We start from the raw sequence: 13,099 nt of genomic DNA, 5'->3' as shown, positions 1-13,099 counted from the left end.
GGCCGAGGCGGGTGGATCACGAGGTCAAGAGATCGAGACCATCCTGGTCAACATGGTGAAACCCCGTCTCTACTAACAATACAAAAAATCAGCTGGGCATGGTGGCGTGTGCCTGTAGTCCCAGCTGCTCAGGAGGCTGAGGCAGGAGAATTGCCTGAACCCAGGAGGTGGAGGTTGCGGTGAGCCGAGATCGCGCCATTGCACTCCAGCCTGGGTAACAAGAGCAAAACTCCGTCTCAAAAAAAAAAAAAAAAAATCTTCCCACAAAGAAAACAGTAGGATCCGATGCTTTAAAAGGTAAGCTTTAGCATATGTTCAATAAATAGAACATCTAAATCTTATGCAAATACTTCCAGAGAATAGAAAAAGAGAAAACACTTCATCTGATTCATTTTATGAAACTTGAGCAACTTCTGAGACTTCAGTCTGTAAGAAAAAACAACAAATCATAACAAGACAAAAACCTATGGAAAAGGAAAGATTATATGCCAATCTCACCCATCAACGTAGATGAAAAAACTATAAACAACACATTAACAAATATAACCTAGCAAAATGTCAAAAGCATTATACATCATGCAAGCTGTATTTATCCTAGGACTGCAAGTTTGGTTTAATATCAGGATATCTATTAATGTAATTCATCACATTAACAGATTAAAGGAGAAAATTATGTAGTTATCTCAATAGATAACAGAAGATTGAATATTCATCAACAACAAAACCTCTTTGCAAAGAAAAGATAAGTAGGACCATCTCCTAAAGATATCTATCAAAAACTTGCAATTAACATACTTAAATGTAAATATTGGGAACATTCCTTTTAAACATTAGAAACAAGAGGAAAATACCAGCTATCTCTGCAACCTTTCAGCATTGGGCCTGAGATCTTGACCTGCATGGTAAGTAAAGAAAAGGTTATGAGATTGGAAAGGAAGAAACAAAACTAAGCATTTACAGATGATATGATTGTGTACATAGATACCCCCAAATAATCTACGGACAAATTATTAGAATATGAGAGTTCAATGCACCAGTGAACCTACCTTTTGCATATGTTTTTGTTTTATTTTGTTCATGTTTTTTAGAGACTGGGTTCTTGAAAATTCCTGAAGTTTCATAAAGTGAACCAGGTGTTTTCTCATTTTCTATATTCTGGAAGTATTTGTATAAGATTTAGATGCTCTATTTATTGAATGCATGCTAGACCTTACCTTTTAAAGCTTCCAATCCCAGTGTTTTCTTTGTGGGAAGGTTTTTAATGACAGAGTCTGTTTCCTTATATGTTACTGCACTATTATAGTTTTTTTTTTTTTTTTCTTATTTAAGAAAAAAAAAGATGTCAACAGGCATGTCCCTCACTTTTAAGTGAACTCTTAATTGGGAAGTTTTAAAAAATGAAAAATTGTATCCCAGCATTAATGTTTAAACCTCTCAAAAGATATGAATAGCAGCAGAATACTCCCATTGAAATATTCAAATAGACGAACTCAATGCCAGTGATTTTGGAACAGCAAATCCTGTGTTTGGGTCCACGGAGCCTTTGACCACCTGGCCCCAGGCCACCTCTCCAACTGCAGCTGGTCCCCCTGCCCCTTGCCCTGCCCCTAGACTCCACCCTGCCTGACATGCTCAGCACTGATGCTGTTTCTCTGCACAGAGAGCTCCTCCTCCCACTGGCCCACTCATATTCCCTGCAATTGCTATCCTTTAAGTCTCAGCCTAAATACCACTGTGTCTGACGGAAGCCCTCCCTGATCCATCCCTGACCCCCACACCAGGGTGTGTCCCAGCTGCTATGGTCCTCTCTCTTCCCCATTCCCATTTGTCCAGTGTCAGATTTCCTCATTAGACTATCATCCCTAGAGAACAGGAACTGAGCCTTCTTCTCCACTGTGTCATCAGCACCTGATAGAGGGCTTGACAAATAGTAGGTCCCAGCCGGGCACAGTGGCTCACGCCTGTTATCCCAACAGGTTAGGAGGCTGAGCCAGGTGGATTGCCTGAGCCCAGAAGTTCCAAATGAGCCTGGGCAACATGGTGAAACCGTCTCCACAAAAAATACAAAAGAAAAAAAATTAGCTGGGCATGGTGGTGCATACCTGTGGTCCCAGCTACTTGGGAGGCTGAGGTAGGAGGATCATTTGAGCCTTGGGGGTGGAGGTTGTAGTCAGCTGAGATTGCACCACTGCACTCCAGCCTGGACTTTGTCTCAAGGGAAAAAAAAAAAAAAAAGTAAGTGCTATGAGTTGAATGTTTATGTCCCCAGCCAAATTCCTATGCTGAAATCCTCACCTCCAGGCATATGGGATTAGATGCTGAGGCCTTTGGGAGGTGATTAGGTGAGGGGAGTGGAGCCCTCATGAATGGAATTAGCGCCTTCACTTGAGAGATCCTGGAGATTCCCTTCCCCTCTTCTGCCAGGTGAGGACGCAGTAAGTAGGCACAATCTATGAGCCAGGAAGTGGCCCTCACCAGACAGTGAATCTGCCAACACCTTGATCTTGGACTTCCCAGCCTCCAGACCTGTGAGAAATAAATTTCCATTGTTGATAAACCACCTGGTAGCTTGTTACGGCAGCCCAAAAGGACCGAAACACTAGGTATTTAATGTTTGAGAAAAGAAGGAAGACCCAAAAGGAGAAAGAAAAATCCTCTCCTTTCTGTACTAGAGAGACGGAAAAGAGAATTTATATGGTGGGGGTGAGGGCTCAGCATGACAGGAATGGACAGAGGGAAGGGGTGTTGACTTTGCATTCTAGGGAATATCCCCATCCTGTGGTGTTTTGGATTATTACTTTTAAACTTCATTTTTCCCAGTAGCTTCTTTCTAATCACAGACAAAGGGAAATCTTTTTCTTTTTTTTTTTTGAGTCAGAGTCTCGCTCTGTCACCAGGCACCAGGCTGGAGTGGAGTGGCGCAATCTCGGCTCACTGCAAACTCCGCCTCCCAGGTTCAAGCAATTCTCCTGCCTTAGCCTCCCGAGTAGCTGGGACTACAGGCATGCTCCACCATGCTCAGCTAATTTTTGTATTTTTGTAGTAGAGACAGGGTTTCACTATGTTGGCCAGGATGGTCTCGATCTCTTGACCTCGTGATCTGCCTGCCCCAGCCTCCCAAAGTGCTGGGATTACAGGCGTGAGCCACCGTGCCTGGCCGGGAAATCTTCTTTAGATATGATAATATCTAATCAGTTATTGCTGATAAATTGCACTACTGAACAAAATATTATCAGATAAAAATGTTAAATCCCCAAATAAATCATCTCGGTGGTGGGTAACTACACCTTGATGTCATTCATTGAATGGAAACTTTATTATAATTAGTGAGGGACATTTAGTAAAATGAAAAGATTTATGGAATATAGGATTAGAAGACCTGGACTCAAGTCTCAGTTCCACAACCTACCAGAAACGTTTTGCCACGTTAGCATCTTAATAAATGGAGCTTTTCAGTATATCTTGTGTTATGAAGATTTTTTAAAAGGTGAAATAGAAAGGGTTTTACAAACTCTAAAGCATTTTACAAAGAATATCATTTGTATAACAACATGGAAGACATTGACCTTTTTTATGAGAGAGGTGGTCATTAGCATGTTAAATTATAGGGAATTGATCAACAATAAAAAGAACACAAATACCTTGATAAATAGATTGTAGAACCAAAAGAAACCACGCTTCATTACATCACGTGGTTAGAGTGGTATAATAATAACCACTGATTTACCTGGATTTGCAAGGAAATGTGGGATTTCTGCATTTTTAATCCCGCCCTGGGAGTCTCATGTGAGACAGGAGGACCCTTGGGTCCAACTCTTTTCTGGAAGGGCACACACTGGAGTATCTGTACTGTGGACAGCTTCAAAATACACCACACGGCCCATTTCCTTGTAGTTTTACTGGGTAACAGGCCAAGGAGCTTAAGGGACTTGAAGACGGGAGGGTAGAATAGGGAGAAAGTTAAGCCGAATACCGATTTAAATTAAGCCAGGGAAAAAAAAGCTGTGTCTGTCCCTCCTTCCCTCCTTCCCTTCATTAAGATGGCCGTTGGCTCTCTCCTGACCTCTGCAGGCTGATGAGAGAAAGACAACTGAAAGCTTTAGGGAAAAATTGCAGAATGTTTAGGCAAGAGCAACTAGCCTTCTAAAGCTCACTTATGTGAGTTGTGCTTATAGGGGTCTTCTAAATCTTATATGCACGTTGTTGAAATGCAGATCCTCATTCAGCAGGTCTCGGTGGGGTCCCAGCAATGCTGCAAGGGTGCTGTCCACACCCACGTGTTGAGGAGCAAGGCTAAAAGGGACTTTCAGGGCATTGAATTCCAGGGGTGGAAAGGATATTAAAAGCACTCAATCTCCCTTTTTGCAGATGGAGAAACAGCAGAGAGAGCAGGCAGGCACCACCACAAATGTATAGAATGTGAGATATTTCATTTCCCCGAGCCTGGTTTCCTTGTTGGTAATAATCTAAATGTGTGAGTTTGGAAAGGCTTTCAAAGGGTAGCAGAATATAGCGCTCCAAAATATACCACTTTGACATAAGAATTATTGTGAGCTGAAGGCAATTAAGAAGCAGCAAATACAAGGAAAGCTCTCTGCCCTCCCCACTATGCCTAAAAGCAGGACGTAAATTTGCAAAGGTGTCCCTCCTCCCCGCTCCATGAGGAAAGACGAAGTTGATCCCTGGGGATGACTTTTGACCCTTCACAGCCTGGGTCACACAAGGGAAATCCACAGGACAAACTTTACTAACTAGCCTGTGTCTATATTACCCTTGCCACCATTTGCCACCCCTAGAGACTCGGGATCCTTCTTTGGTAACTTTTTTTTAGATAAAGTTTTGCTCTGTCACCCAGGCTGGAGTGCAATGGTGGCATCTCGGCTTACTACAACCCCCATCTCCTGAATTCAAGTGATCCTCCTGCCTCAGCCTCCTGAGTAGCCAGGATTACATTGCAGGCACCACCACGCCCAGTTACTTTTTGTATTTTTAGTAGAGATGGCGTTTCACCATGTTGGCCAGGCTGGTCTTGAACTCCTGACCTCAGGTGATCCGCCTGCCTCAGCCTCCCAAAATGCTGGGATTACAGGCATGAGCCACCGCACCCAGCCCTTGTCACTTTTCTAAAAATGTATTGTTCTTTGTTAAAGATGCCATATACATAGGAGTTGTAAGCTACCTCTTTGAGAGTTACTCTTTCCCTGAGCTTTCTCCCATGCACATATGAGATATGCGTGTTAATAAATTTCTCTTCATTTTTCTCTCACTAATCTGTCTTTTGTTACAGGGTTCCAGCCAAGAATTTAGAAGAGTAGAGAGGGGAAATGATTTTTTCCTCCCCTACAGTTTCCAGCGGTAATATTTAAAGATGCCATCACCAGAGCCACACTGCTAGACACATCAGTGCAGGACAAGCCTTCGCCTCCTCAAATGATTAGGCTGGACGGCAGAGGCCACCCAAGATTGATCTGATCGCCAGAAGCTGGGGGCATGACAATGGCTGTTTTGTACAATGGATAGATGATATATACTTTTTCTCTTTCTCCTTTATGTGCTGCTGGCTGGGGAAGTAACTAGTTCTAGATGAAGTAGGAGATGCTCCTGCTTTCCAAGTGAAATTGATATTTCCCAGATGGTAGGAGCCCAATCCAGATTGCTCAGGGCTGGGAGAGTGACAGAGGGAGGGCAGGTTAGAAATAATCAAATTCTCTTTACTATTATTTCTAGTTGGAATCGCAAAAGAAGGCCAACTCCCAAAACAGACGGCTCCAGCCTGTCATCCACCAGGTAACAGGGGGCTGCTTTGAGCCTGACCCCTGCGCCCCTCAGGATACCCACCTTCGCAGTGTGTGGAGACACCACCTCCCCCATGCCCCAGCTGCTCTGTAGCCATCTATGGGGGGAGCAGACAGGACTATTGATTTTCAATTCAAAGACATTTAGAGACAAATTCAACCAACCCTTAATTCTGTTAGGTGTAACTGGTCCAAGCTTTGGAATGAATTACCTTCAAAAAAACAGCTGACGCTGCTCTTAATAATCTAGGGCCTTGGAATGGATCACCCCAACCCACAACTAATTGGCAGAATATGGAAAATAAGCACGGACTCATGGAATTCATTAACATTGCCACTTAAAGGAATGGGTAAGCCGTGTGAGTTTAGAAATGCAGAAATTGACACTTGGGTGTATCATCTGGCACTGGGTAGTGGAAAATCCCCTGAACTGGGAAGCGGAAGATAAGGGCTCTGGCCCTGAATCCGCCACTTCAGAGTTGTGAGTCCTTGGGCAAGCTGTTTGGCCTCTCTGGGTCTCAAATTCCTACATTTGAATTAAATGATCTCTCAGTTCCCTTGCAGATCTGGTATTTTATTACCTCAAAGACAAAATTCACAATTTCTACAGAAAGATGTTACCTGTAAGAACGCTCTTGTGCCTTCATGCCATAAACAGAACTGTTTGCTCTGCTCGAGTTGATAGATGGAGTGCCGTCTACACTGTTAGTGGCCTGTCACCTGGGGCCTCCATTGTCTCCATCTTTCCTGTCTCAGCAAAATACTTGGCACATGATGGGCCCTCAAACGCTGAATTCTTGAGTAAATGAAAAGAGTCATGTCTTAATGTAGAAATTCTCAAAGTTTGCCAAAGCCTAAGCATGAAATATCTTTGACCTTCTTTAAAGAGTAGACAGGTAGATTAGTAAACGGAAATTTGTTAATCTATCTGTCTCCTCTTTAAAGCCACATCTCAAAAGAGATGACCTGGATCGGGCACCGTGACTCAGGCCTGTAATCCCAGCACTTTGGGAGGCCGAGGCAGGAGCATCACTTGAGCCCAAGAGTTAGACCAGTGAGCTATGATCACGCCCCTGCCCTCCAGCATGGCCTTAGAGCAGGACTCTGTCTCTGAAAAATAAATTAATTTTTAAAATTAGAAAATGAGCCGGGCGCGGTGGCTCAAGCCTGTAATCCCAGCACTTTGGGAGGCCGAGGCGGGTGGATCACGAGGTCAAGAGATCGAGACCATCCTGGTCAACATGGTGAAACCCCGTCTCTACTAAAAATACAAGAAATTAGCTGGGCATGGTGGTGTGTGCCTGTAATCCCAGCGACTCAGGAGGCTGAGGCAGGAGAATTGCCTGAACCCAGGAGGCGGAGGTTGCGGTGAGCCGAGATCACACCATTGCACTCCAGCCTGGGTAACAAGAGCAAAACTCCGACTCAAAAAAAAAAAATTAGAAAATGAAAACAGTTGACCTGCTGACTCCATTTCCTCACCTCCACTCCCTCCTCAGCATGGTCCCATCTATCCCCCATTTAGGGCCGTCCTGGGCTTACCAATGACGTCTGCATCGGTTCACTAAGCATTTCTTTTGTAGCCTTTAGCACATCTGATCAGCATTCAACTCTGCTGTCTGCCTCCTTCTGTTTGTGGAAGAAGCAAAGCCTCAGCTGGGCACGGTGGCTCAAGCCTGTAATCCCAGTACTTTGGGAGGCTGAAGTGGGCGGATCACCTAAGGTCAGGAGTTCAAGACCAGTCTGGCCGATATGGTAAAACCCTGTCTCTACTAAAAATACAAATATTAGGCCGGGCGCGGTGGCTCAAGCCTGTAATCCCAGCACTTTGGGAGGCCGAGGCGGGTGGATCACGAGGTCAAGAGATCGAGACCATCCTGGTCAACATGGTGAAACCCCGTCTCTACTAAAAATACAAAAAATTAGCTGGGCATGGTGGCGCATGCCTGTAATCCCAGCTACTCAGGAGGCTGAGGCAGGAGAATTGCCTGAACCCAGGAGGCGGAGGTTGCGGTGAGCTGAGATTGAACCACTGCACTCCAGCCTGGGTGACAGAGTGAGACTCTGTCTCAAAAAAAAAAATTAAAAATTAATAAATAAATTTTTAAAATATCGTTAATCTTAAGCTCATATGAGACATCACCCCAACTCTAGGCATTTACCCTAGAGGAATGAAACTCTCTGTTCACATAGAAGTCTGCCCATGAGACTTTGTAGCAGTGTTATTCATAAATGCCAAAACAAAGGGGCTCACTCAAACAACACACTACTTCTCAGGAATAAAAAGAAATGAACTATTGGCACACGCAGGAGCACAGATGAATCTCAAATACGCTGCGCTAAGTGAAAGAAGCCAGGCCCCAAGGATTACCCACTGTATGATTCCACATTGGGACGTTCTTGAAAAGGTAAGAGTATACAGGCCAAGATGATACTGGTGTTGCCAGGTTTTAGGAGTAAGGACAAGATTTGACTACCAAGGACATCCTCAGGAATTTTCTGTGAGATGAATTTGTCCTGTGTCCTCGTAGTAATGGTGATTGTGTGGATCTATGCATGGTTCAAAAGTCTTAGAAATGTATATTCTCCAAACAAAAAGAAATTCTGAGTTCTGGCTGGTCGTCATGGCTGATGCCTACAATCCCAGCACTTTGGGAGGCCGAGGCGGGCGGATCATCTGAGGTCGGGCGTTCAAGACCAGCCTGGCCAGCATGGAAAAACCTCGTCTCTACTAAAAATACAAAACTTAGCCAGGAAGGCTTATGCCTGTACTCCCAGCTACTTGGGTTACTGAGGCAAAAGTATCATTTGCACCTGAGAGGCGGAGGTTGCAGTGAGCTGAGATCACTGTACGCTAACCTGGGCAACAGAGCAAGAGTCTGCCTCAAAAAAAAAAAAAAAAAATCCTGAATTCTAGTGTGAGTTAAAAAATTAAAACACAGTAAGTCCCCAGTGAAATCAGGATGTCCCTCCACCCATCCCCACCATCACACTGTGGTCCTCCACCCTCCAGCTCAGTGAACGTTGCACCTCGCCCAGCTGGGAGGTGGCAGCTCCCTCTCTCACCTCTCCGGGAAACGCCTCAGTCCCCATCTGCAGCTGCCCACCCCACTTAGGCCTTCTCAGTCAGCCCTTGACAGCAGTTCTCTTGGACCTGCACCTTCCTAGCTAGTCTCATCATTTCTACCCATGCCTGCTTCCAGCCAATGTTCCGTGTAGCAGCCAGAGAGGACTTTTAAAAACACAAATTAGGTCATTGCGTTCTTTTGCTGAAAACCTTTCAGCAAATTCCCATTGCTCTCAGGATGAAATTCCGAGTCTGCAGGGGCTGTCGCCGGCTTCTCACGCCTGCCACTCCGGTGCCTCCACTGTCCTCAGCTTCACCCAAGCACGCTGGCCTTCCGCTCCTCAGAAGCATCAAGAATCATGCTCCATCCAGCCTTTGGCACGTTCTTCTTTTGGTCCAGCAGTCCTTCTCTCCTGCCACCCTGCTACATTGATTAACTACCACTGTTATGCCAGATTTCAGCTCCAACGTTCCTTCCTTCTTGCAGATTTCTAGCAGTTCCCAGACTAGGGCAGGTGCCTTTTTTAAAAAAAGTTTTCATATTACCTGGATTTTTTTTTCAGGATCCTTCTGGCAATTTGTAACAAGACTGAAAATGTCCTGTTCACCAAAGACAGTAGTTCACAAACTGCAGTCTCTAGACTAACAACATCAGTGTCTCCTGGGAAGTGGCTAGAAATGCACCTTTCAGACTCCAATCCAGACTTCCGGAATCAGAAACTGTGGGGAGGGGTTCCCGAAGTCTGCATTTCCACAAGCTCTTTAGGTGATTCTAAAACACACTGAAGGTGGAGAACAGCCATCCTGGTGTATAACTGATCGTTCTATGTCCATGGTAATAAACAACCACAAGAAGTGGGTTTAAACCTGTTTAATCAATCAAGAGTTACTTAATTGAGGGCCGGGCGCGGTGGCTCAAGCCTGTAATCCCAGCACTTTGGGAGGCGGAGGCGGGTGGATCACGAGGTCAAGAGATCGAGACCATCCTGGTCAACATGGTGAAACCCCGTCTCTACTAAAAATACAAAAAATCAGCTGGGCATGGTGGCACGTGCCTGTAATCCCAGCTACTCAGGAGGCTGAGGCAGGAGAATTGCCTGAACCCAGGAGGCGGAGGTTGCGGTGAGCCGAGATCGCGCCATTGCACTCCAGCCTGGGTAACATGAGTGAAACTCCGTCTCAAAAAAAAAAAGAATTACTTAATTGAATATGCTTCCTTAAGCCAATTATTTTCAGTCAATTAGTGATTAACCATCTACACTGTCATCAACAACAATAAAAATAAACTCTTACATTCGTATAGGTAATCAATTTAAGGCAGCTTTACAAGTTATCTGATTTGGTTTGCATATTTGCCCTGTGCATTATGTAATGAAGAAACGGAGGCACGGGAGGTTAGGTAAATTACCTAACACAGCTGGTAAACGACAAAATTAAGGTGAAAGCTATCCAGCCTCTAGCCTAATATCCTATCTGTTGCACCAAGCTTTCAACATGCATAAGCAATCATTACTTCATGGATCTTATACCAGTGTGCAATAAAAGTCATGCAGAACTGACCTCCTTTTTGCAGAAATGCAAAACCTTCTCACCCTCCACATTGACCCGTTTTGTTATCCCCCACTCCACACTTCCTGATAGAAAAGGATGACTTCATCCACCCCTCTCAGTGTGGAGCCTCCACCCTGCAAACAAGGATAAGTACAGCCTCCGCGTTCTCGATGTGATGCACCTGGTGGAGAATCTGCACCTGCCAGTGAGGGCTGGTGGAAGAAGCGAACATCAGACCTCTTGGTGGACTCACCTGGAATGTAGTCCCTACAACCCACAGCTGATGAAAATTTCTGTGGCCTGCCCCTCCCGGGAACGTACCATACCCAAAAGTGGGAGCCAAGGGGAGACGGAGCTTTGTGTTCTTCGCTTCACCCGCCTAGACTGGAGTTTCTGCACAGTCAACCCTGGGTAAGGAAGGAGTCATGGTTCAAATGCCATGGACTCCCACTGTTCTTGCCAAGTTTTACTCCATTTTCTTCAATATATGTTTATTTATTTCCTATATACTCCTAGGACAATTTCCGGAGACTTTAAATGCTGGGGTTTGAAATATATTTTTCACTGGTTATCCTGGCTTTGCTGGAGACTGTGGAGCTCCTCGTGCTGCCATTCTGGAGGCAGAAATCTAAATGTTTGTTGTTTTAAGCTGCTAAGATTGTGGTAATTTCTTATGCAGCATAGAAAACTATTGTGTGGAGAACTAGTGCTCTACAAAATTTACTTTAAGAAACACTGATGTAAGCTAATCCAGCATTGAAATAAGTTGAGAATTAAGTTGAAATGATCATATTGAATGATTAATGGAAAATATAATGATTGTACTTATTTCAACAGCGAAGTATCTATCTATCTATATATTTATATATATATATTTTTTGTTTTTGATGGAGTTTTTGCTCTTGTCTCCCAGGCTGCAGTGCAGTGTTGTGATCTTGGCTCACTGCAACCTCCGCCTCCCAGGTTCAAGCAATTCTCCTGCCTCACCCTTCCCAGTAGCTGGGATTACAGGCATGCACCCTCCATGCCTGGCTAATTTTGTAGTCTTAGTAGAGACAAGGGTTTCACCATGTTTGCCAGGCTGGTCTCGAACTGCTGACCTCAGATGATCTGCCTGCCTCGACCTCCCAAAGTCCTGAGATTACAGGCTAGAGCCGCTAGGTGCTATACATAATTTTGAAAGAGCATACTAAGCTCATTCAGTGGCCAAAGCACCACCACCACCTAGTGGCGGTGTGTGTGAATTACAAGCCAATGTATTTTGGAAGGTTAAGCCAGGTTAAGTGAGCCAGACTGCACATTTTGGATGAAGCTGAGATTAATTACTATTAATATACAAAAATCAAAAAAATAAGCAAATACTCATTATCACAATATTTAATAAACACTCCTTTAAGTAGATAGCTGTATTAGTGTATTTACTCTTTTTATATTTAAGTACTTGTCAAAAAAAAACTTGGAGAAGTAGAACTGAAAGTAAAGCTAGGTACATTGAGTCAGCGGGGTGTGGTGGCTCCCACCTGTAATCTCAGCACTTTGGGAGGCTGACAAGGGCAGATAACTTGAGCCCAAGAGTTCGAGACCAGTCTGGGCAACATGGCAAAACCCTATCTCTACCAAAAATATGCAGATGTAAAAGTTAGCCAGGCATGGTGGTATGTGCCTGTAGCCCCAGCTACATTGGACGGTGAGGTGGAAGAATTGCTTGAGCCTGGGTGGTCAAGGCTGCAGTGAGCCATGATCATGCCACTGCACTCCGGCCTAGGTGAGAGAGTGATACCCTGTCTCAAAAAAAAAAAAAAAAAAAAAAAAAAGGTATGTACATTGAGGTTGGGTAAGGCAGCTCACATCCATAATCCCAGCACTTTGAGAGGCCAAGGTGGGAGGATCACTTGAGCCAGGGAGTTTTAGACCAGCCTGGGCAACTTAGTGAGACCCCCATCTCTACCAAAAAAAAAATAATAATAATTAGCAGGGCAAGCTGGGCATGGTCGTGCACACTTGTAGTCCTAGCTACTTGTGAGGCCAAGGTTGGAGGATTGATTGAGCCCAGGAGTTTGAGGCTACAGTGAGCTACAATTGTGCCACTGCACTTCAGACTGGGTGACAGAGCGACACTCTATTTCAAAAAAAAAAAATTAAAAAACGAAACATATATATATATACTTTGACATTTAGCCATAAATGAGATTAAGCATTTTCAAAATATATGAATAGAGAAGGAGGATTGGGTATTAGAAGGCAGATTTGCACAACCATTTTCAGGAATACAGCTACTTTATAAAATAAGGAATAGCTATGTTCAGTATTAACATAATTTAGGGTTAAAACCTCAGGATACTTTTCTGTTAGCATAATAGAACTCTTAGAAACTCCCTGGTACTTGAAGAGTAGTACAGCTGCTCTGGACTTCATCCAACTTAGGCTAATACCTCTATAATTCTTTGTACAGCTAATAAAGTCTCTGGAGTTTTCTCACTGTAATTAAATGCTAGCAAAGTCCTTGCCAAAGCCACTTAGTAAAGAACTGGCATGGTAGGTTTCCAGTAACTGAGTGGCCATGGGCAGTCATAGCAAAGATGAAAATCCAGTTCTGTGGAAAATATGTCACATCTGAAAAAAGAGTCAGTGTTGATTTCTGGTATCGTGGATTCTGCAGCCAGCGTGTCCCTGTGCAGTGTTTGCT

The 13,099-nt window shown here is 44.2% G+C and overlaps 1 protein-coding gene across 1 annotated transcript in view; it reads left to right on the top strand.

Annotated features, from left to right (window-relative positions):
- The first annotated feature begins 10,421 nt into the window (after positions 1-10,421).
- Positions 10,422-13,099, top strand: part of PBK (PDZ binding kinase) — a 52,883-nt gene continuing 50,205 nt past the window's right edge. The window contains exon 1 of the mRNA XM_032265412.1: positions 10,422-10,824. The gene's annotated coding sequence lies outside the window, so the exon portion shown is untranslated. The remainder of the gene's footprint in view (positions 10,825-13,099) is intronic.

This window comes from Sapajus apella, unplaced genomic scaffold (genome assembly GCF_009761245.1).
Source record: "Sapajus apella isolate SASKATOON/1434 unplaced genomic scaffold, GSC_monkey_1.0 scaffold150, whole genome shotgun sequence".
Classification (NCBI taxonomy): Eukaryota; Metazoa; Chordata; class Mammalia; order Primates; family Cebidae; genus Sapajus; species Sapajus apella.
This window is presented reverse-complemented; position numbering and strand designations above follow the sequence as displayed.